We start from the raw sequence: 21,917 nt of genomic DNA, 5'->3' as shown, positions 1-21,917 counted from the left end.
ACCTGTCAGAACACTGCCTTGTCCTTCTCAATACCTTAGGTATTAAGTCTGTAGTGATCAAACGTTTTTGTGCTGCTCGACCTTCAGCTACAATAAATTAATGCCCCTGAGACTTACTCCAACATGTAACTGGTATCAATTACAGACGGGGAGTGTGAGGATCAGACAGATGTGCTGCCTCCTGTGGGGTAGGAGTAGGGACTTGTTTTAAGCATCGAGATGGAAATGCAAAGCAGTTGACAATCAGGTGATAACGAGGAGGCAAGCTTTAAATCACAGGCGTGTGGTCCTTAAAAACTTTATATGAATAATCTCCCTATAAACTTCTTCATCTGTGCAGAAAATAAACACATCCAAGTCTTCGGAAGTTGAACTGCAGCTCCCGCATCGATCATGTACAGAAGTACCTCAAAAGCACATATCTGTATCCCTCTGCCTCTCCTGACAGATTTGGGGCTTGGCCTATTTCTGCTGCTATTTTAAGGCCCAAGGTGTGATCCTGGATCCCCTAAATATGTAACTCGGCAGAACTGCTCGGGAAGGTTCCTCTACCAAGGCACACCAGTTTATGAAGCTGGATCATTTCAGACAGTGACTTCAGAATTTATGATTCCTCATCAAACATGAAGCAGTGTTTAATGGCTGGAAAATTTGACTCCACTTCATTAAAATCTGTCAGATTACTGAGCGATACAAAGTTACTCAAAGATTCATTCTCAGGATCAAAACTCAAATTATCAAGTTTTCCCAACAGATTCTCTCAAAATCTATGTCCCACTCTGTAGTCTGATCCCTATGAAGTTCATATAAAGATCCTTGGATAGATTTTAAATCCAACCCATGGGCTTCCTTCATTTTTCTTTTCAGCCTTCCAATTCACTCCAAAATCAACACAGAGAGGGCAATGGGAGGCTTATGTCCAACAAATGTAAAATGGACATCAAAACATTACACTGAAGTTTTCTAAATCACTAAAAAATTATTTTACAGTTGGTAATTGATTACTCTGCAGTTCAAGATATTTAAAGCCATATTTACTAATCCCTCTATGAGAAAGTGGTACTGGTAGAAGGATAGCAAGTAGAAATGAGACACAAGGCTGGCAACATTTCATCAGCTCTTCCTTAATTTGTCTATTTAGGCCCTCTAATAAAATAATTTTCAACATTTTGATTAAACATGACTGACTGCATCGATAGGTTTGCCATATAGCCCAATACCTCCTGCTTTGTCAGCAGTTTTTAAAAACTGAACTAATAAAAAAAACCACCTGAAAAACAAATGCCCATGAAAAAAACGTCCACCCTTTGATGATATCTGCTGATGTAGCATGAGGCAAACTTTGTTCCTGGTGAAATTGTTGCCATTAGGTAATTTAGGCTAAATGCTGGCTCACACAGAGGTGACCACTGAGTGACTCAGAGTCAGATTCTCCTGCCCATACACTCGATGACCACGAAGCCCCACGGTTATGAACCACAGCAAGGAAGGAAAGGTCATCCAGTGCCTTCTTCCCACATAAAGCAGCCCAGAATTCCTCTCTCTTCTCCAAATATGTGACTTTCAGGATAGCAGTAATGCAAAGATTTTTAGGTATCTAAATTTCTTTCCAAATCTGACCAGTACTCTTTCTTTATCCACTCACCTGTCTGTACAAAGCTGGCAGGCTACAGAATGAAGAATTCAAAACTATTAAAATTATTTTAAATTATTTTAAACTTATTATTATTTTAAACTTATTATTATTTTAAATTATTTTAAACCATTAAAACTATTTTAATGTAAAATAATTTAAAATATTTTAAAATAATAACCAGCCAGAGCTCACACAAATAAGCTAAACCAAAATCCTTCATGAAAGAACAAAAATCTCATGAACTAGACATAATAAAAAGTTTTCTTTAGGCTCTCGAGCATTCCTGTTGAGTAGTGAATACTCACTGGAGTGTTGAGAACTACTCACAGGATTAAAACTAAATCAGGTGCAGGTGTTGGTTACTTTGATCTGTGCTTGATTAGAGAATCAGGTGTGTGCTAAGTGACTGGATGAGAGCTTGTCTTTTGGAGTCTCAACACCTCCATACTCTCCTTTTGTACCAACCCTGTCAAAAAGGTTCCCTTGGCTTGTTTTTCACATCTGCCTTCCCTTTGTTCCCCTCACATGAAAGAACCCTGAACTGCGAGTCAGATCTTTCTTAAAAGAGCTCCTTCATTCTCCAAACTTTGCTGTCTGTGTGATACACAGGCTCCCAGCTGGGGTTAAAGTTCTGGTGGAAGAAATAACTTTGGATGAGAAGAAAGGAGCAGAGAGAGCAGCCAGCATCAGTCTCATGTGGCACAGCAGAGACCAGCACCCAAATATTTTCCTGTTTTCTGTTCCAGAGCTCCAGCATTACAATATTTCCTTTCCTACACACAGTGAATCCAAACGTGCCTGTGCATCTCTCCCACAGGAACCACCTTCAGAAAGGTATCTTGCTATTTATTCACCTTTGGAATAAACAGAGCACTTAAAGCACTTGATAAAAAATGATCTTGGGAATTCCACCCCAAAGTTATAATTGTGTAAAGCCACAATTCTCAGTCATTTCTGTAGGAAATACAAAGAAAGTACACAAACCTAAGTATAATTGTGAAGTCATGCACTTCAAAAGGTGCTTCAGAAGGAGGCATTTTCCAATTTAATGTAAATTACTGGTGGCAAGAGAAAAGAATAAAGGGCAAGTAGCAAATGGCTCCATTGAAACACAATGTTTTGAAGACATTCCCGGTCAGGAGTTAATTCTTAAAATATTTTTTTTAAATTCTCTTCTGAATAAATGCTTATTTCATGTTTTCTTCAATTTGGAAACCTTTTTTCATTTTATAGTGAAATATTTTCTGTATTTATTTCCAAATTTGGGAAGTGGTGTGAGGTTGTTCTAACCTAAGAGATCTCAAGAGCACAGAGCTGTGTTATGTGGGAGAATTGGAGGTGAAAGAGGATTTACTGGAGAAAACAATTGTTCTGAACAGCAGACTAAGTCAGTGCTGTAGATGCTGTATCAAAAGAAAAAAAAATCAAGAGAAAAGGGGTAAAAAATTTATTTAAAGTCTTCAAATATAAAGCTTCTGTGGAAAGCTATAAATAGATACCTTCTGTAAGGAAGATATAAATAGTACATATATATTTAATGCTTTAAAAATTCATATTGTATTTGCAGCAAAGAATATCTCCAGCACATCCACTGTGATTTACTCTGCTGGGGGAGGCTGCTCAGGCCATTACCACTGGGAAGGGAGCACAGAAACCATTTGCAGTAAAATTTGTGAGCTTCAGGGAAAGTATTTGTGGTGGTGGTGGATGTGTCACAAATTTCAGTGCCACAAACACCCGATGAATTGTCTTCAGAAAAAATCTGCCTTGCTACAAAGCTTGGTATTAATAATGCCTTGACAGTCAACCCCTTGGACACTGGCAGGAAGTGCAGCATTAAATGATCTGGGGAAAGATGTCTCTGGATTCTTGAAATTCATGACTAAAAGGACACACAAAACATAAGGAAATGAACAAATCACCTTCAACACACAATGAACACTAAAAAAAAAGAGAAAAATATATACCAGTCTGTACATGTGCTGTGCTGATGGTGTGGAGGTTTATTTTAACTTCAGATTTCTTACTTTTTTTTTCATTCTTGGCCATTTCTAGTGTCTTGAGCACAGTTTTTATGGAGGGGGTGTGGTATGGAGTGGATAAGGGCATTGTGTGTGTGTGTGTGGGGTTGGATTAATGGATCTGGTTAGACTGAATTTGTCATTTGCTTGGGTTTTGTGTATCAAATACTGGCATCTGAATTGTTTAATGCCTTCATCTCCATGGCAGAACAAAGAGTTGCTACCTTTTTTGTTCATATAGTTCTAGTCAGGAGAATAATTTTAGGATATTTGGCCCATACTTTTAAGTTATTATTACATTTAGGTTTCAGATTTCAGCCATACATAATAAAATGAACTATATTGTCACAGAGATTTAGCATTACTTAATTAGAAATTCATAACTATTTAGTAGAATCTTTGAGTAGAAAGATAATACTTCTATTTTTAATGCCCTAATAGCACTATCTTCATGCGCTTGTATCTACATATCTATAAATTCGAGAGTTTCTCACTTATTTGCCTGTGATAAAACATTAATCTCTTTCCTTTCTCCAGGGCGTTGTAATTTTCCTCTCCCCTGACTTTGACTTATAGCATATGTACAGTTTCTCTCAAAGAAACATCTTGAAGAAGCAACTGCATGCCCTGCTCCCTGGCATCTCCCGATTTTATCCATCTACTTTATCTCCAGGTTATTTTGGGAGTGCCTTGGGATTGAAGGCCGTTCAGATAGGGCTGATGGCTCATTGCTTTCTCTGTGGTAAAAAGGTCAGGCTGCTCCAGGTGACCTTTCTGCTGGCAAAGCTGCAGGTCTGTGAGCTGCCTTTTTGCTGTCCCGTGTGGAGAGATTGCTCCACAGGTTCAGCATGATCAGGTTCTGTGCTTCCCTTGCTGTGGGAAATGGAAAAGCAGAAACTTCTTCCACAGGGTTTGGAAGAAAACCCTTTCCTACTGAAGGGTTTGATCTGCAGCCTTGGAAGAAGCTTGGATTGGTGAAAAAATACACAGACATTAAACAGAAAAAGAATAAACTTATGTTTCTATAAGAAAGTTGGAAGTAAGAATATGCCTTAGGTAAGTGAGAAACTGTGCTGATAAGATGGTGAAGGGTTTATAATGCAGGGGTGTGGTTGTGTAGAGCAAGCTAAGAGTTTAGAAGTTAGAATAGCATTTGTGTGCATGTGAGACAGAAGCCTGTTGGATGAAAGCATCCAGTTTGCAGTGCAGCAAAATTAAGTGAAGGTGATAGGTTAGAAAAGCAAAATAAACCCTGTGGCAACTGTCCATTGGGTTAGAAAGCTATACATTGTTTTGTAACAAAGAACTTGTGGCTACTCTTGAGCTATGGCTGACTGTTTGCTCTCATAGATCTCACAGCCTCTGAGACTGATGTTTGTCTGAGCAATAAATCCTTAGCCCAAAATTAGTCCCATCTCTTCTTTAACAGCAGTGATAATAATACCTTGCAGTTTTCACTTCCATTTCTATTTAGGCAGAGTTCTGGAAGTGTTGAAAGGAATTGTTGGAAGCAATGACATCAGACTTTTCTCCTTTGTGGTTGGGACAGCTGCTACTGAAACAACCAGAGCAGGACTCTGGAAGATTTTAACCCAGTGAGATCCCCAGCTGCCTCCTGAGGATGTCACCAGCCCCTTCCTCTTTCTCTTCAGCTCTCCATCAGTTTCCTTCCCTGTGCAGGACAACAATCCTGGGTTTCCTTGAAAAAGAGCTACCAGACCCTTAGCTGTGAGCTCAGAGCCTGAGGAATTCCATGGTGGCCAGCAGGGAGCATGCAGCTCTTGGGAGCAGCTGTGTCTTTCAAAGGAAATAAATAATATTTAAATTAAATATTATATATATAAATATTGCATGTGCTGCATGAGGGGCTTTGCAGCTCTTGTCATAAATATGGGAACCTTGAGGGAGCAGAGGGAGGAGTCATCTGCTCAGTGATGGTTCCTGTAGCAGCTGGAGAGTCCAGTTAAGCAGTTCCAGAAGACATTCAGGGTCTGTTTGGTGCTGAGAAATGTCTTTAATTCTTACTTTGCCACAGCAGGATTCAGAGCAACTGAACAATTGACAATTTTTATGGTTTCTCCAAGTGCAACTTTTTTTGATCATGCCACAATTAATAAAATATTTTATGGAGAATCATTTGTACAGGTATGGAAGTACTTTTTCCATACCTGCAGTTCACTCTTTCCAGAGCTGTCTGATCCCACTGGCACCTGTGACACCCTCAGAATGTGCTAACATTTGCACCACAACCTCGAGCTTTTCACCCTAAATTTGAGGAACTCACTGACTGACACCTGCATTTACATTTTACAAAATTTAAAATTCCTTTTTGCAGTGTTAATTGAAGTACTGGAAGACAGAATTTGGGAAAAAGATTTAGTGAAGACTACTCGATTCTCAAGCCCCTGGACTGTTTCTAGCAAGTCTTTGTAGTTCATTAGCAACTGGATTTTGGAATTTTCATCTACCCCTCAGCATTTGGAATTAGTCCAGAACTGAAGATCCCAAATCCTGCAGTGTGGTCTAACATAACTGAGAACCACTTGCCTAACATCACATGTGTTTCTATGTCTGCAGCACAGAAAGGATTTAAAACAGGGTCATCAACAACAAATATCAGGGAAGCTGCTGGTTAGCAAAGAAAAAGAAAAAGAAATTCCCTGAAAATAATGAAATATTTTCCAAGCTTTTTATTTGTGAATCCATATTGTGTAGATAAAGAATCAAGCTGGCAAGTGGCCCATTAGAAATAAGAGAGAGGAAAAACCTGCAGAGGTGTATTCACTCACTTTTAAGGGTAGAAATTCCCAGAAAATCCAAGAGCTGCAAAAATCAGATCTGCCAAAATCTCTGACTTTTGGAGTTAAACTGCAGTTACAGAAATAGGTAATTTATTTCTAGTATTTTTATCACTAATGTATTCACATCTCTGCTCTCATATGTGGAATATATATTAGATTCATAAAAATGAATTGAAATTTACTATTTCCTGGATTATCTTATTCCAGTTAAACCCTTGATTCATAAGGCAATTGCTGAAGATAAATAGAACTTCATGAATTGTTCATAAACTGCACAAATTCACAAGTTAGAGATGAAAAATGAAAGCCACACAACCCTTCATCTGTGGGCCACAAATTCCAGTCCAGGTTTGAGATCAGCAGCGACCAAGATCCATTTTCATCTTATCACCTGGAGGCTTTCTGGTAGCATTTGTGAACTCAGTTTGTTCCCTCAGCTCCATCTCTGCAGGATAAGTGGCCACATTAATAATTCACTGGAACTTGTCAGAAACAAGAAGTTGTGAAATGTAAAGTCCCCTCCATCCATCCAGCTGTATAAGCAGCAGACAGGAGCTAATTTTCTAACCTTTCACTAAGCTGTGCATGGAACTAGGCACAGAGGAGTTCTTGCACATTTTTAATAAACCAAAGCTCCTCAAATATCAATTCTTTCTAATAATATGCTCCCTAGAAATACCCCTTTTGAGCTTTTTCTGTTCTTTATTGCAGAAAAACTTCTCACAGGGACCTTTGGCTACACAACTGTTACAAAAAATAGCTTCTCCTTAACTGAATAACTTTGGTGTTCTGTTGCTCAGGGGGAGTATGTCAGAGTCAGACTTACCTGAAAGAAAGCACAGAGGGGGCAGGGGGGACATGGCACTACTTATTTTGGGGTTTTCATGGTTTTTGCCAGTGTGGGTTATATTAATGGGATTTGCTTAACGTCATTTGGAACCTTAAACATTTATTAATTTACATGAGAGAGAAAACATAAGGACCATCCTACCTTTGTCTTGGCAGCACTCTGGCCATGTCTCCCAGGAGAACATGGAATAACAGAATCATGGAGTGGTTTGGGTTGGAAAGGACCTTAAAACCATCACATCCCATGGGCAGGGACACCTTCCACAGACCAGGTTGCTCAGAGCCCCATCCAGCCTGGCTTTGCAATGTGCCATTCACACTCTCTGAAAAATCCCTTCACCCAGGATTTTTCTCCTGGGAAGCTGAGACGCCTCAGAGAAAAGGAAAACAATTCTTCTCTCATTTGCTTCTCCTGTGCTGTGCTCATGTGGAATGTGCTTGGAGATTGTTCACCCACAGGTGATTGTTCCATTGGGTTCTGCTGTGAGTTGTTTTCACTCTTTGGCCAATCAGGGCCAAGCTGTGCCAGGACTCTGGAGAGAGTCACGAGTTTTCATTATTATCTTTTCAGCATTCAGTAAGTATCCTTTCTGTATTCTTTAGTGAAGTTCAGTATAATATTCCTTAATATAATACAGTATGATAAAATAATAACTTAGCCTTCTGAGAACATGGAGTCAGATTCATCATTCCTGCCTTTGTCAGGACATTTCCCAGCAATTACAATATTGGAACACTGGGAAAACATGGGAGATCCACTTGATCTGCAGCACTTTGGGGCTGCTGACTTTCAGCCCATGATGTGGTGAGCACCAACTGCTCTGCAGTGGTGGCTGAGACAAAGGGAGGCTGAAGGCTACAAATGCTTCACTGGAGTCTGTACTATAAAATAATCTACATGGCTAGTCACTGGGATTATTGCTGCAACTACCGCTACAAAACTAGAGTTTTAAATAAAGCAGATTTTTACAAGGTTTAATAGAAATTTAAATATTTTGCCCTTGCATAATGTGTCAGAAGAACTTTTCTAAGAAAGTGACTGAAAGTAGGCATTTATTATTTGCTTGTCCTACCCTCACACTGAGACCTTAATCAAGCAGAGGTAGGATTTGTACTCATGGACTGACTTGCAGCTGCACAGAAAACCCTGTCCTGTGCCCTCCATTTATCCCCGTTCACTGCACTAATTCATGGGTTTGGAAATTATAAATTACAACAGACTTTCTCTTCTACTGCTGTGAAAATTCAGCCTCCAGGTAGCCACTGGTAACCCCCAGGCTGTCCAGATGCAGACAAGTGTGGAAGTAATCTGAGAATCATCCCTGTGCCAAAGGTTTTAATTAAAAAAACCCAACCAAACAACAAAGAGCACTCCTTAAGACACTTGTGCCTACAAAAAGAGGCAGCACACCGAAATACAACAGCAGGAAAAGTTATACAGCCCTGGCTATTCCAGCTGTAGCTGCTTTACTAAAGGCACTGCTTTTTTTGGGAAGAATTGTGGTGAAATGATGAGCCAAAAGTGACAATAGTCATCCTGCAGCAACATCACCCTCCTCAGTGCTTTGAGACATGCAAAAGGGCTTCTAACAGGTATTTACAGCCAGCCAATGGCTACAGAAAATATCACATCAATACACAGATCAAGCTGATGCTTAAGATGACTTTCCAAACCACCTTTGGCAATGCCTTTCTGCAAATAAGGGCCACATGTTAATTGCTTTAAATATTGTAAGGGATTAAGCAATTACGTGGTTTTATAGAATAGAGTCAATAAAAAAAAAGACTCTCTCTTCAAGTCTACTACATGAACTTAATTATGAGATAAAGTGTTAATGATGCTGTAGTAATTTTACTCTGTGAGCAAGGCAGATGTACAGCTGGCTGGGCCTGTGATAACAGGAATTTCAGTGGGAGTTCAACTGGGCACCTGCTGCTGCAGAAAACCCCTCAGGTTACAAGTCATTCCTTGAGGAAATGAGTTTTTCAAGCTGGCAGAGCAGTAAGAGCCAAAGGGCTTGATCCTTTGCAGAATGAGAGGTAGGACCCTAAACCACTTCAGAATTCTACAGGCTTTATACAAAAACTCACTTGATTAATCTCTAGCAGACTCTGGAAGGTTGTGACTAACTGTGAGGGGCCACTACTAATTTTGGTTATTAACCTCATTTGATAGAAAGATAATCTGTTTCTCCATTAACGTTAATCCCTTTAAAATATTTCTAGTGCTTCTCCCATTAATCCATGCCCTTTCTTTGATTGCAGGGGGACTAATTGCAGAGTAAGATAATGGTTTGGATGAGTATGTCTGGCAAAAAAAAAAAAAAACCAAACCAACAACTTATCTTGAAAAAGAATTTCTTGAGAGAGAAGCATTTCAAAACTTTTATGTTTCCTAGGCCTGGAAAGGGGCGGGCTATGTAGGGATTCCTAGGTAAAAGTCTCCAGAAGCATATAAAACTAGGGTTTGTGGTGTATTCTTACACCAAACACATTTAAAATCCTTCAGCACTATTCAAATAAAACCAAAACTTGATGGGTAGAGAACATTTCCCTCATAGCTGCTGAGAAGTAGGTGTCAGAAAGATGATTTCTGCTCCCTTCTTTGTTCAGTACTGAATGGAATGGTAATGGGCTACCTGCATTTCCTGGGATTGGGTGGATCTGGGGACATGGTGGTGTAAATATTTAGCCCAGTTAATAAAACAGATGTAACACTCTGGACCTGGTGCCAACAGAACAAAGACCTTGTGCAAGGGCCATTGGTTTTAGCAGCATTTTGGGAGTTGGTGTCAGCTTCTTTTTAAACCCAGCAACAGAACCATCGATTTCATTAGGCAGGGAACCATGAAAAACACACAGAAATTGAAATTGACTTTGGGATGTAGAAAACACAAATTTGAGAAATTGACTTTGGGATGTAGAAAACACAAATTTGAGAAATTGACCTTGGGATGTAGAAAATACAAATTTTTGGTGAGATTCCCCCCTGAATTTCTCATTCACGCTCTCTTTAACACTGCCATATGAGTTGCTATGTTTAGACTCCCATGTTAACACAAAAACCTGGAAGATTTCCTGTACCTATGAACTGCTTCCTCACCATGCAGAAGATCATGCCAGAAACTTTCATGAGGGAATTCTCAGGCCTCATGGCAGAGCTGGGAAATTCAGCACCAGGGCCTGATCTCCCAGTGCTCCATGCCTGATCTAGTTCTTTACCAAAGGGATTGCTCAGAGCACACAAAATACAAGGCAGAGGATCCCTGTTTTTTATATAAGCTGTTTCTAAGCCTTAATTCAGCATAAATGGCTGAGTAAAGTGAATGGGGAAGAGCAAACAGACCCCAAAATCTTTCCTAATGACCTCTCCTGACAGATGCCACCCCAGCTCCCAGAACCACATACAGCAAATCCAGCACTGCAGTGAATCCTGGTAGGAAGCAGTTCGTGGGTTGATAACATTTTTGATGTAAACTGTGCAAACCAGCTCAGGTGAAGTCCTTCTTCATTGAAAATTGCATCATGTGCAGCATCCCCCAAGCTTATCACCAGAGTTGCACATTTGCTGTCACTTACTGAATGAACAGCCCCCCTTTATCTGTGTCCCACAGCTGCCACTGACCCTGTCCCTTTTCCCTCTTTCTGAGCTGACCATGGCTCCCAAAGTGTTTTGGAGAAAATTATTGTGTCCTGATTCTGTACTCAGGATAGTAAATCTGTCTTTCAGAGAGACATTTGCCCACATACCAACAAAGTGCAATGAATTCCACAGCAATCAGCCTTTGCCCATTAAAGAATCTATGCAGATTCTCCAGTGAGGCATAATTCTTCCACAACAATGAAAAAAATCCCTCCCCCCTTACCCTTTTCTTGACTTTTAATGCCTTAAATATAAAATCCTTGCACTCAATCGCTTTCTTTATCTACGCCTTTCCTCATTTCTCAATTTCATAACAGCAGCTTTATTCCCTTGTATTTTACATCTCTCTTTTCACCAAGCCTCCTCTTCTGAATTGTGTTCCAAGAGTGAAAGCTCCACCCCTGAAAGTGCAGGAAGTTTTGAAGAGGCCTCATGATTTATGTATTTTCACGGAGCATTCTTCACCTCCTGCAAAGTGTCAGAAGATAATGAGTTGATGAAAAGTTTGTAAAGGGGATGTGAAAGGCCATGTGTCAGACATCATACTCTGGAAATCCACCCACAAATCCCCTTTTTACATTATTTTTGTTATCTTTAGTGGATATTGTTCATTTCTACCATGGAAAATATTGAAATCTCACAAACCTCACAATTTCCATAATATTGTTTTCATAAACTTTTCCAAACAAAGCTCAAAGCTCACAAGTCCCATGAACCATCTAAAGTGAATTATTTGGCCTAATAAGGCCCTCACATACCTTTGGGGAACAGGAGGAGCTCAAGGAACCCACAGAACTTTTCCGTAATACCCACCAGGGCCTCACCCAGGTAAATTCAAGCTGGTAATTTCACCAATTGAATTGACAGCTTGGCCAGCAGGCTCAGCTCTGAGCTGTGGTGTGCTGAATGGAGCCAGTTCTGGGGTTATTTCACAGCCTTTCCACAGCAGCAGATTGAAAACTACCTTCAATGGGTCAAATGAACAAACAATAAAACCCCTTCAGAGATTCAGCAATGAACAAGAGGAATTTGCTGTCCTAAATCAAAAGTGGAGTTATGTGTAAAATTGAATTTCTGCATTTACTTTTTTGGCAGTTTTTTAGAAAGCAATTGACTACTCATTTGGAAACTGGCAACTGCAAACTTCAGAAACATTGAAGTATTAAAAACTACTATTAAACAGTTTCAAATGTTGATCATTACGTGGAAATCTGATTAAAAATGCCCAATTATAATGAAACTCATTCCTAATATATTTTTATTCACCATCATCTTTGCTTCATGAAATCTGATTCCAATTTGAGAAGATTCTGCCTTGTTGTACCTCCCAGGGCAGACTCAATTTCTTGCAGCCATGGCTGTGCCCTCACAGCCAGTTTATAACTTCACACTGTCAGAGAATTCCTATCATATTTATACAGCTGCAGAAAAATCAGCCCAGAACAGTTCTGAAAAACCTTCATGCTGTAAACTTTCTAAAATAGTGAAAAAATGATCCCATTATCACATTATTAAAATACATATACTTACATCTGCTCACTAATAGTTTGCAATTCGGCTAAGGTTTGCATTCACGAGCAAAACTGCTACAAATTTTAAAGGAATTTACAATTATTTTACCACAGCCTGTTAATAATAGAAAGACTATGCTTTGAAAGTAATAGAGCAGAAAAATAAGGCTAGATCTTGTCTCAGGTCATATAAACCATCATTTAAAGACTATCAGTGTGTTGTGGTTGTTAGAGGCAGTGACACAAAACTAATTTATGGTGACCAGGCAGAAGGCATCCAGCTGGAGAAATCCTCCCCAGTAATCAATGACAAAAGAGTCACCTCGGCCGGGTGTGCCCTGCAAGCCAAGGCAGGAGCAGCACTCGCTGCTTCCCCCACTGATTTCCTGCCAAGGGAAAGGCTGGAGCAACTCATTAAGCCTGAAATTATGTAGCATCATGGGATATCTGCCCGTGCTGCAATGCTTCTGATCCAAAGGTAATGGATATGTTTGAGGGAAGCTGTTTGAGGAGCTGTTTACCAAAAATGAAAGCAGAGCCCACTGTCACTGTCATATTTTCTGAAAAATCCCTTTGCCAGGATCTCTTCTCCTGGGAAGCCTCAGAGAAAAATGAAAACAATATTATCTCATTTGCTTCTCCTGTGTTTGGCTGCTTTGGAATGTGGTCTGGAGATTGTTTACCAGCAGGTGCATGTTTGATTGGTTCCATGTAGATTGTTTTAATTTAATGACCAATCACCATCATCTGTGTCAGACTCTGAGGAGTCAGTCACGAGTTTTTCATTATCATTCTTTGTAGCCTTCTGTCTGTATCCTTCCTGTATTCTTTAGTATAGTTTTAGTATAGCATTATTTAATATAATACAATATCATAAAATAATAAATTACCCTTCTAAGAACATGGAGTCAGGTTCATCAATTCCTCCCTTTGTCTGGGGAACCCTGAAAATACCACAGCCCACAGGGGCAGATCCCCTTCTGCTGCTCAGCTCAAGGAAAGCAGGCTTGCACCAGGAAAATCAGGAAAACCTGTCCTGCAACACTGACACAGAAATTTCACCTTCTAGTGCAGGGGTTCAGGACTGCTAAATTGTGATGCATGGAGACAGTCTTTGCAGCATGGTCCCAGCAGGTCTTTACATTGCTCCACCTTCATGCCATGATCCCACGAGGAGGTTTCTAAAATACAACTCAAATGAACAATAGAATAGGAAAACTCACAGGAACATAAGCCAAGAGAGAATCATGGAGTGGTTTGGGTAGGAAAGGACCTTAAAGCTCATTTCATTCCACCCCCTGCCATGGCAGCAACACTTGGCACTGCCCCAGGGTGCTCCAAGCTCTGTCCAGCCTGGCTTTGGACACTTCCAGGGATCCAGGGGCAGCCACAGCTGCTCTGGGCACCCTGTGCCACGGCTGACCACCCTCCCAGAGAAGGCAAAGCCCAGTGGTCAAGGCCACCCAAATTCCATTTCTGTAGAGGCAATTGCCCTTTGTTACAAACACACAAAAATTCTCCAAGGGGTGGGAAGCCTCTAGGGGAAGGAGAAAAATAAAATTATCTTTTCTCTGAAAGCCTGCACTGCCTTTGACAGTTCCTAGAAATGGGAGATATCAAAATTCATGTTCCCTGTAGGTGCTTGGGTTTGTGCAGGCAGCCAGCCCAGGCAGACTGGGTTTTTCAGAGGGCAAGAGGTGAGGCAAGGAACTATCCCCTTGAGCCTCATCCTAACAAATGGAAATGCTCAAAGAAAGACTTGCTTTTGTGGGGTTTGGTTTGTTGGCTTGTTTTGGGTTTTTTTGTAATTTTTGTTTGGTTTTTTGGGTGTTTTTTTTTGTTTGTTTGTTTTAAGAAACAACCTCCGTGGTTGTCACAAAATCTCATGGTTTCTACACACAGGGCTTAGAGTGCAGCAAGGGCACAAGTCTGCCACAGGAACCACAGACACTGGCAGCAGCTCCAGTTTGCCCAGCTGCAGTGGCACCATGCAGGTGACTGCTTTCTCATTCCTTGCCACCTCAGCCTTCAACACTGATTCCTGAGTCACACGCAAGACATTCACCACTAATTCTAGTTTAATGCGGAATCAGTAACAAGTTTTGGTTGGCACTGCTACACAAATATATTAAATATTTTCACAGGGAGAAAAAAATATGTTAAAAAACCAAATTGAACAAAGGCGGCAGGGGAAGCATGAGGCACTAACCCCTACAGTAATCCTATGGCTTCTGTCCTGTTCCCACTGATAAATTTATTACAAATGTGTAGGCATGAACTGCAGCAGAAAATTTCATGCTTATATTGATGAGATTAATGGACTATTATCTCATTTCCAAGATTACTTAGAATTGATTTTATGGCTCCTTTCCTCTCACGGGTTTCAAACACTGATTAAAGAAAGGCCTTGGCTATAAAACCAGAGCCTGAACTTTGCCAGGTTTGAACTGTGTTTTCATACAAGCTTTCTTACTGGAAGCACAGTCCGTCTAAAGAAAACATTTGTAAGAGCAAAAACCACATTTCTGTAATATTCTTCCTTATTTTTTTTTTTCTTTTTCTTTGGCACCAATAAGCTCTGGGGAGTGCAGCAGCAAGGAGCCTGGTGCTGAGGCTGTACCCCAGCAGTGCATCCTGCCAGTGCTGCTTTCACTGAGGGTTCTCAGGGTAAGGGGCTTAAATGGTGATTTCCTCAAAGCCAGCACCAGCACCAGCCCCACAAGAGAGAAAACAGCCCTGCACACTCTGTACTGACTAGAAATAACATTCCTGTGGCAGCAGCAAAGCAGAGAGCCTGGAGTGGAGATCTAAAGGTACAACTATGCTGCGTGGTAAAAAAATAAATAGAAGAAATGTCATCTAAGTTACTCCAATGGGCCTGACAGCCATGAACCACAGCCTCTTCTCACCTGCACACACAGCTTGGAGATTCCTGCTGCCCTTGGGGGCTCTCCTTGTCTGTGGCTGTAGCTTTAAAGCGGTGCACAGCTCCACTGATTACAACTGGAACAAATGTTTCGCTGACTATTTTCATCCAGAAATACTAATATATCATTGCTAGCTGATAGAGAAGCAGAGTAAAATGAAAATGTACAATAGAACTACATTCCCAGTGTGACAGTAAAGAAAATCACTGTAATATCCATCTGGTCCTATCACATATTTGGCCAAATATAGCCCTTTCTGTAGTACATTGTTTTTATTTACTTTCTGTGAGAAAAACATACTAGAAATGCTTATAAACACGTTCCCTTTTCTATTTCTCAGCATAAAATCACAACTAGTTTTAAAAGTAATTCTTTTAAAAAGAATTTAAAAGAAGCCTAAAACAATAGTTAAAATAATCTCTTTTAACTATCCTCCAATATATTTATATACTAATACAGCCCTATGTTTATATAGCTGTATATGAATGTGCTCCTATTCATAGAAATAACATTTTTACAGCCAGTTTGAAGAAAGTTGGTTCTAGGAAAAATACCAAATTTAGGAAAAAACTTGAAAGAGAAAGGTTGTGGTATTTACTGTCCCCCATTGAAGGGAGGAAATGATGAATCTGATTCCATGTTCTCAGAAGGCTAATTTATTATTTTGTGATCTATATTATATTAAAGAATACTTACTAAACTATATTAAAGAATAGAGAAAGGATACAGACAGAAGGCTAAAAGGATAATAATGAAATCGTGACTCTCTCCAGAGTCCTGGCACAGCTTGGCCCTGATTGGCCAAAGAGTGAAAACAACTCCCAGCAGAACCCAATGGAACAATCCCCTGTGGGTGAACAATCTCCAAGCACATTCCACATGAGCACAGCACAGGAGAAGCAAATGAGAGAAGAATTGTTTTCCTTTTCTCTGAGACCTCTCAGCTTCCCAGGAGACAAATCCTGGGCAAAGGGATTTTTCAGAAAATATGTTGGTAACAAAAGGTGGGGCAAATACTTTGCATTTTGTGCAAAAGTTCTCAAGCCTCAAGGGTTTGAACCCCCCTCCCTGTTCAATAAGAGAAGGTTTCTCAGCCATTGGCACCCCCACCCTGCCCAGCTGTGCCCATCCTGAGGGGAGCTTGCTCTGGGACCCCAGGAAGGTGTTGCATGGCTCAGGGTGTCCCAGCAATTGCAGCTTGCCAGCTGCAAATCCCCCTCCCTCAGCTGAGCTGCAGGCCTGGGGATAAATCATTCCGTAAACACATCTAATCGAATTCTGCTCAATGTCTCAGGCAAATTGAAGGCAGACAAGTCTATTCAGAACAGGCATCTGAAATGAATCTCACATATAAAATCAGTCTAACAACCTAAAAAAATAATGCATTTGGTGACTCATCTGGATGTCAGGACATCAAGAACTCAGGGAAGGGAGAGACTGGAATAGCAAAGTCCTGAGAAGTGCAGGACATGTGAATGCAAACAGCTGAGGGAACGTCCCCAAACCTCTGCTCACAGAGGCAGCAGCAAACAAACAACGATTCCAGAGTGCAGGGGAACACCAGGGAAGATGGAAGAAATAAAAACTACACATCAAAGTCTTAGGGAAAAAGTTTTCATCCTTTCCTGTACAATCCAGGATAAAAAGACTTAGAGACAAGTGAAAGCAAAAATACATGAGAAAAGTATTCTCACTGTATTTCTGAGAGACAGTCCCCTTAATGCAGTGCAGAGCCTCATAGTGGATGGTATTACAGTCTAGACTCTCCTCAGAGAACGTTCCTGAGATACAGCCTTGCTCTATCACACTTGCCATCTCTTCCACAGAGCAATCACACATACCATCCTGTCGTTAAATGACAAACATTAACTTCAAATTGAGCCTACCTGACAGGAAAAGGAAAAAAAAAATTGTTTCTAGAGTAAAAACTTTCATTTGGCCAGACCAGTCTGATAATGGAAAAAATGCCTCCTTCCTAAAGGCAAACTGTGATCAATGGGAGACGCAGAATTTCGAAGATCCAGCCTTATTCTAATTCCAGGGATGTAGAACAGTGCTTAGGGTTGAAAAATACAGTAGGACTTGCTAAATTTCTGAGTCTTAACATTCAGCCCTGAACTCTCCAGTACTCAGAAAAGCTCTGTCCTTTGAAAAGGTGAATATTAAATCAGACATCATTTTTTCAGTCCTTATTTTGACAGAATTCCGAGCCCATTACTAGCAACGAAAATAACTGAATGTAAAAAAGCCTGCAAAGTTTTAGCTGAAAATTGTCTAGCGAAACAAAGCCGAGCTCTGATTGTATCTTTGGATTACATTATTTTTGTCTGATTTAAAAGAAGCAAAAATAAAAATTACAGTGCAAGGTCAGCAGTGAATGAACAATGAAACCAGACCTCTAGATCCACGCTGAGGCACAGGAGAAGACATCTTCAGCTGCCAGATGTGATGGGCTGACCTTGCCTGGCTGCCTGAGGCCCCCCCAGCCACTCTGCTCCTCCCCCTTCCCATCAGGACAGGGGACAAAATAAGATGGAAGAGCTCAGAAGTCAAGATTAAGGCACTTCAGTTACTGTCACAGGCAAAATAGACTCAACTTGGGAGAAGTTAATTTCATTTCTTGCCAATTTGAATGGTGAGAAATAAAGACAAATGTTAAACCACCTTCCCCCCAGCCCACCCTTAATTTTTTCCCCAGGTTCCACTTCAGCCTCCTCTCCTTCCTCTTTCCTGGAGCTGCTGCAGGGATGGGTCTTGGTTATGATCCCCAATATCTGGGAAGAATGATTGGCATCTGACTCCATGATATCAGAAGGCTAATTAATTACTTTATTATACTATATTATACTAAAACTATACTATACTATTTTACACTAACAAGAACTATCACTAACTAACTAACTAACTAGAAAACCCACGACTCTCTGCCCGAGAGTCCCAACACAGCCACGTGGATCCAATTGGACAATGAATCCAAAACACCATCACCAGAATCCAGTCAAGCAATCCCCTTGGTAAACAATCTCCAGAACACATTCCACATGGGCACAAACACAGGAGCAGCAAATCAGATAAGGATTGTTTTCCCTTCTTCTCTGAGGTTTTCTCGCTGCCTTTCCCTGAAGAAATTCTTGGGAAATTGTGCCTTGCTTTTCTCTGTAAAGAGAATTGTGGCTACAGATGGGCAGAGCACCGATGCTCATTTCAGGCTTGTTCCTCCCTGCTGCAGCTCAGCGTCCCCAGGGGCTGCCAGGGGAGCCCTGCCCAGAGCCTGCAGCCCATCCTGCCCCTGCAGCTCACTCTCCCCAGGGGCTCCAGGGCTCTTTTCCCCGTGCTCAGGCAGCTCCTGCCCTTTGCTGCTCCGTTCTCCGGCGCTGCCGATGCTCAGCCGTGCCCACGCCACAGGCTGGGAACGGCAGAGGCGTGCTGAGCAGGCAGTGCCCTGCCTGGTGTGGGCACACCTGTGCCAGCCCAGCGGGGCACAGCCTGGCTCTGTCCCCTCCCTGCCCAGCGTGGGCACACCTGTGCCAGCCCAGCGGGGCACAGCCTGGCTCTGTCCCCTCCCATCCCTCCAGGTGTGCTCACCTGTGCCAGCCCAGCGGGGCACAGCCTGGCTCTGTCCCCTCCCTGCCCACCATGGACACACCTGTCCCAGCCCAGCGGGGCACAGCCCGGCTCTGTCCCCTCCCATCCCTCCTGGAGTGCTCACCTGTGCAAGCCCAGCGGGGCCCTGTCCCCTCACTGCTCACCAGGTGTGCTCACCTGTGCCAGCCCAGCGGGGCCCTGTCCCCTCACTGCTCACCAGGAGTGCTCACCTGTGTCAGCCCAGCGGGGCACAGCAGGCTCTGTCCCCATCCCAGGGTGGCTGAGTGGCCAGCTGGGGCTTTGGCTGCTGGCCAAACCCACCCCACCACACCACATTTCTGCTCATAAAATTTCTGAAGAGCCACATGCCCAAGATTCCTCCCCCAGTGCCCCAAACATCAGCTCCTGTCACCTACAACATTCATTTTTAATAATTTATAATTTAATACATTTAAAATAAATTTATTTTAAATACCCTCAGTATCAATTCTCTCAATCCTTTTTCTTTTTTTCTTAGTACCATGGACACAGATTTTCTGTGCAACCATCTCTTTTGGCAATTCTTTCTCTCCCTTCTGCCATCAGCCACATTGCAGCACAGCTTTCTCACATTTAGGGAGTTCAGGTGGGCCTGGCAGAGCCTGAGCACTGCCTGACCCTGTACAATAACACTTTTCTCCAGAGGGTCCTTACATTTATTTTATTAGTCCCTTGTACTTATTCAAGTAAACACAAAGGAACCACAGGGCAGTGGTGAATTAGGATCTAAATTTTAATTCCTGTTCTAGGTCCTTGATTGGTTTTATTTCACTAGAGGCAAGCTCTCAAGACATAAACAGAATTAAAAATGCATGGACTGAACTTAAAATGTAATATAACAAATGAAATGCAATACTGTTGCTTAATAGCCTTGGCTATTGAAAGTTCAAAGACATACTGTATTTCAATTATAAAATGAAACATCATTGTGTTCAAAGGAAAAATATCCGCTGAGACACAAAAACCCTTTTGGAGATTTTCTTGTACTATTTCCTCTATTTTTAACCCACAAACTCCAGGGGAGGTGCTGTCAGACATCAAACCCATTCAGTTCACCAAACCAGGTTATCAAGGTGACCTAATTTAATCTTTAGCTGATGAGGACGTTTCCATGAAAGACTCTGCAGTCTCCAATGGCTTACTGGGGGTGAGTCTATTAAGTAAAGAAAATTAGCAGAGCATATTTCCTTATATTCTTAAAATATCTTAATTACAAAGAAATTAAGAAGCACTCTTTATGTTTTAGAAACACTGCCAGCTGGGGTCAGCTCACACAAATATTTAGGGAACATGTACATCTTCAATGACTTGCTAGGCAATGGCTTGATCCAAGACTCTACTGGTGCAAAAGCAATCCACTTAACCAGAAAACTTCATTCCTCTGCCACTTTATAGGTGAAGGAAGAAAATGAAAACAGAGTAAAGGGAAACTCTTTGCTTCTTGGATGGCTCTTACAATGTATAATACAGATATTCTGTCTGTGACTGCTCTTTAAACTCTGATACATGGTGTCACATGTAGGGGTAATGGGGTTTGGGGTGATGAATCCATGTTGTGTTCTGTGCTACAGATCTGTGCTATCTCTGTATTGTTAACACACACCAAAGCAGTTGCTCACCACAATCAGAGGTTGAATGGCTGCCAATGAACAATTAAAAGCATTTTAGTTGACCAAGCTTGCAATTTAAATTGATTCAAAGCCATTCCCACTGCATACTCTGAAGGAATTAAAGTCCGCTGCAGATGCTCTCTTGGACAGAAACAGGACAAGCATTTGTGTTCTTGTCTGAGCCATAAGAAGTTGTTTTACTCTATTTCTGCTGTAAAAATCCATCTCACCAGGATTATTAGAGGTTGGTGGAATGTCACATTCTGGAAAGTCACTCTGGTGACAGCAAAGTGCATCAATGCTCATGGATTCAGCACTGAGTCATAGCAGTGGGGGAAACCTGATTTCCAGCTACAGCATGGATGGGATTGGGAAAATCCCTGTGCCAGGAATGCAGAGGCTGGTTTCAAGAAGGGATTTTATAGCTAAGCTTAGAAAAAAAAGGTGAAAGCTAAAAGCCAGTTGGTGCTGGTGTCTTGGGCCAGCAAGGGGGATCAGAACCTGTGTTGGTGCTGAACTGACAGCACCAGGTCCTGACTCAGTTCCTCTCTTGGAGGCTGGTGGTTTGTAGTGGCCATAAAGATGATGAGGTGATTCATGGGGAGAATTCCTTCAGGAAAACATGCCTGATGCTATTTTATAACTTACAAACCACTGGGGAGAGTTTGTAAATTTAAATTGCACGGTGGGGAAATCTCGGGCTGTAGATCAAATCTACATCCAAAGTTTCCCCTACAGCTAACTACCAACTTCCTAATCCTGATTTTCTATTTTCCCTTTTTTTTTTTTTTTTTTTTCCTTCAATAAGTAATTCTTGGCTTTTAGGAGAAAAATACCCTTTGGTAATTACATTTTTCTACTTTACTTTTTTCCCTTTGTACATAAGATTGCTTTCTTTCCTTCTCCATTTTAGTTTGGCAGATCCTGTCATTCCTATCTATGTATTTTTTTTCTGGTATTAAGCAGAATCCCACCAAGTGTTTTGAGAGTGTAAACTCCCCTATCCAAGACCCAGCTGCAGCCCCCTGTGCTGCCTGTTTGTTGTTAGGTTTGCACTCAGACCCATTAGAACACTGACAGTGTCCAGGTTATTGCCAGCCTGCTGCAACAGCACTTGAGAAACAGAATCTTCTGCACCTTTGAAATAAGAAAATCAGACCTGTGTGCTACATAAAAAACCTTTTAACTGTGCACAAATGATATTTATAAGTGCTTAAATAATTGTTAAATAAATCAAGAAAAATACAGCAGCACGGAAGCGAATTCTTTAGAAATGCAATGTTCAAAACAAAAAA

General features: G+C 41.3%; 1 protein-coding gene across 16 annotated transcripts in view; it reads right to left on the bottom strand.

Annotated features, from left to right (window-relative positions):
* RBFOX1 (RNA binding fox-1 homolog 1) overlaps positions 1-21,917 on the bottom strand; it is a 1,167,310-nt gene that overhangs the window by 804,602 nt on the left and 340,791 nt on the right. The window lies entirely within an intron of this gene.

Source organism: Motacilla alba, chromosome 14, assembly GCF_015832195.1.
Source record: "Motacilla alba alba isolate MOTALB_02 chromosome 14, Motacilla_alba_V1.0_pri, whole genome shotgun sequence".
Taxonomy (NCBI): domain Eukaryota; kingdom Metazoa; phylum Chordata; class Aves; order Passeriformes; family Motacillidae; genus Motacilla; species Motacilla alba.
This window is presented reverse-complemented; position numbering and strand designations above follow the sequence as displayed.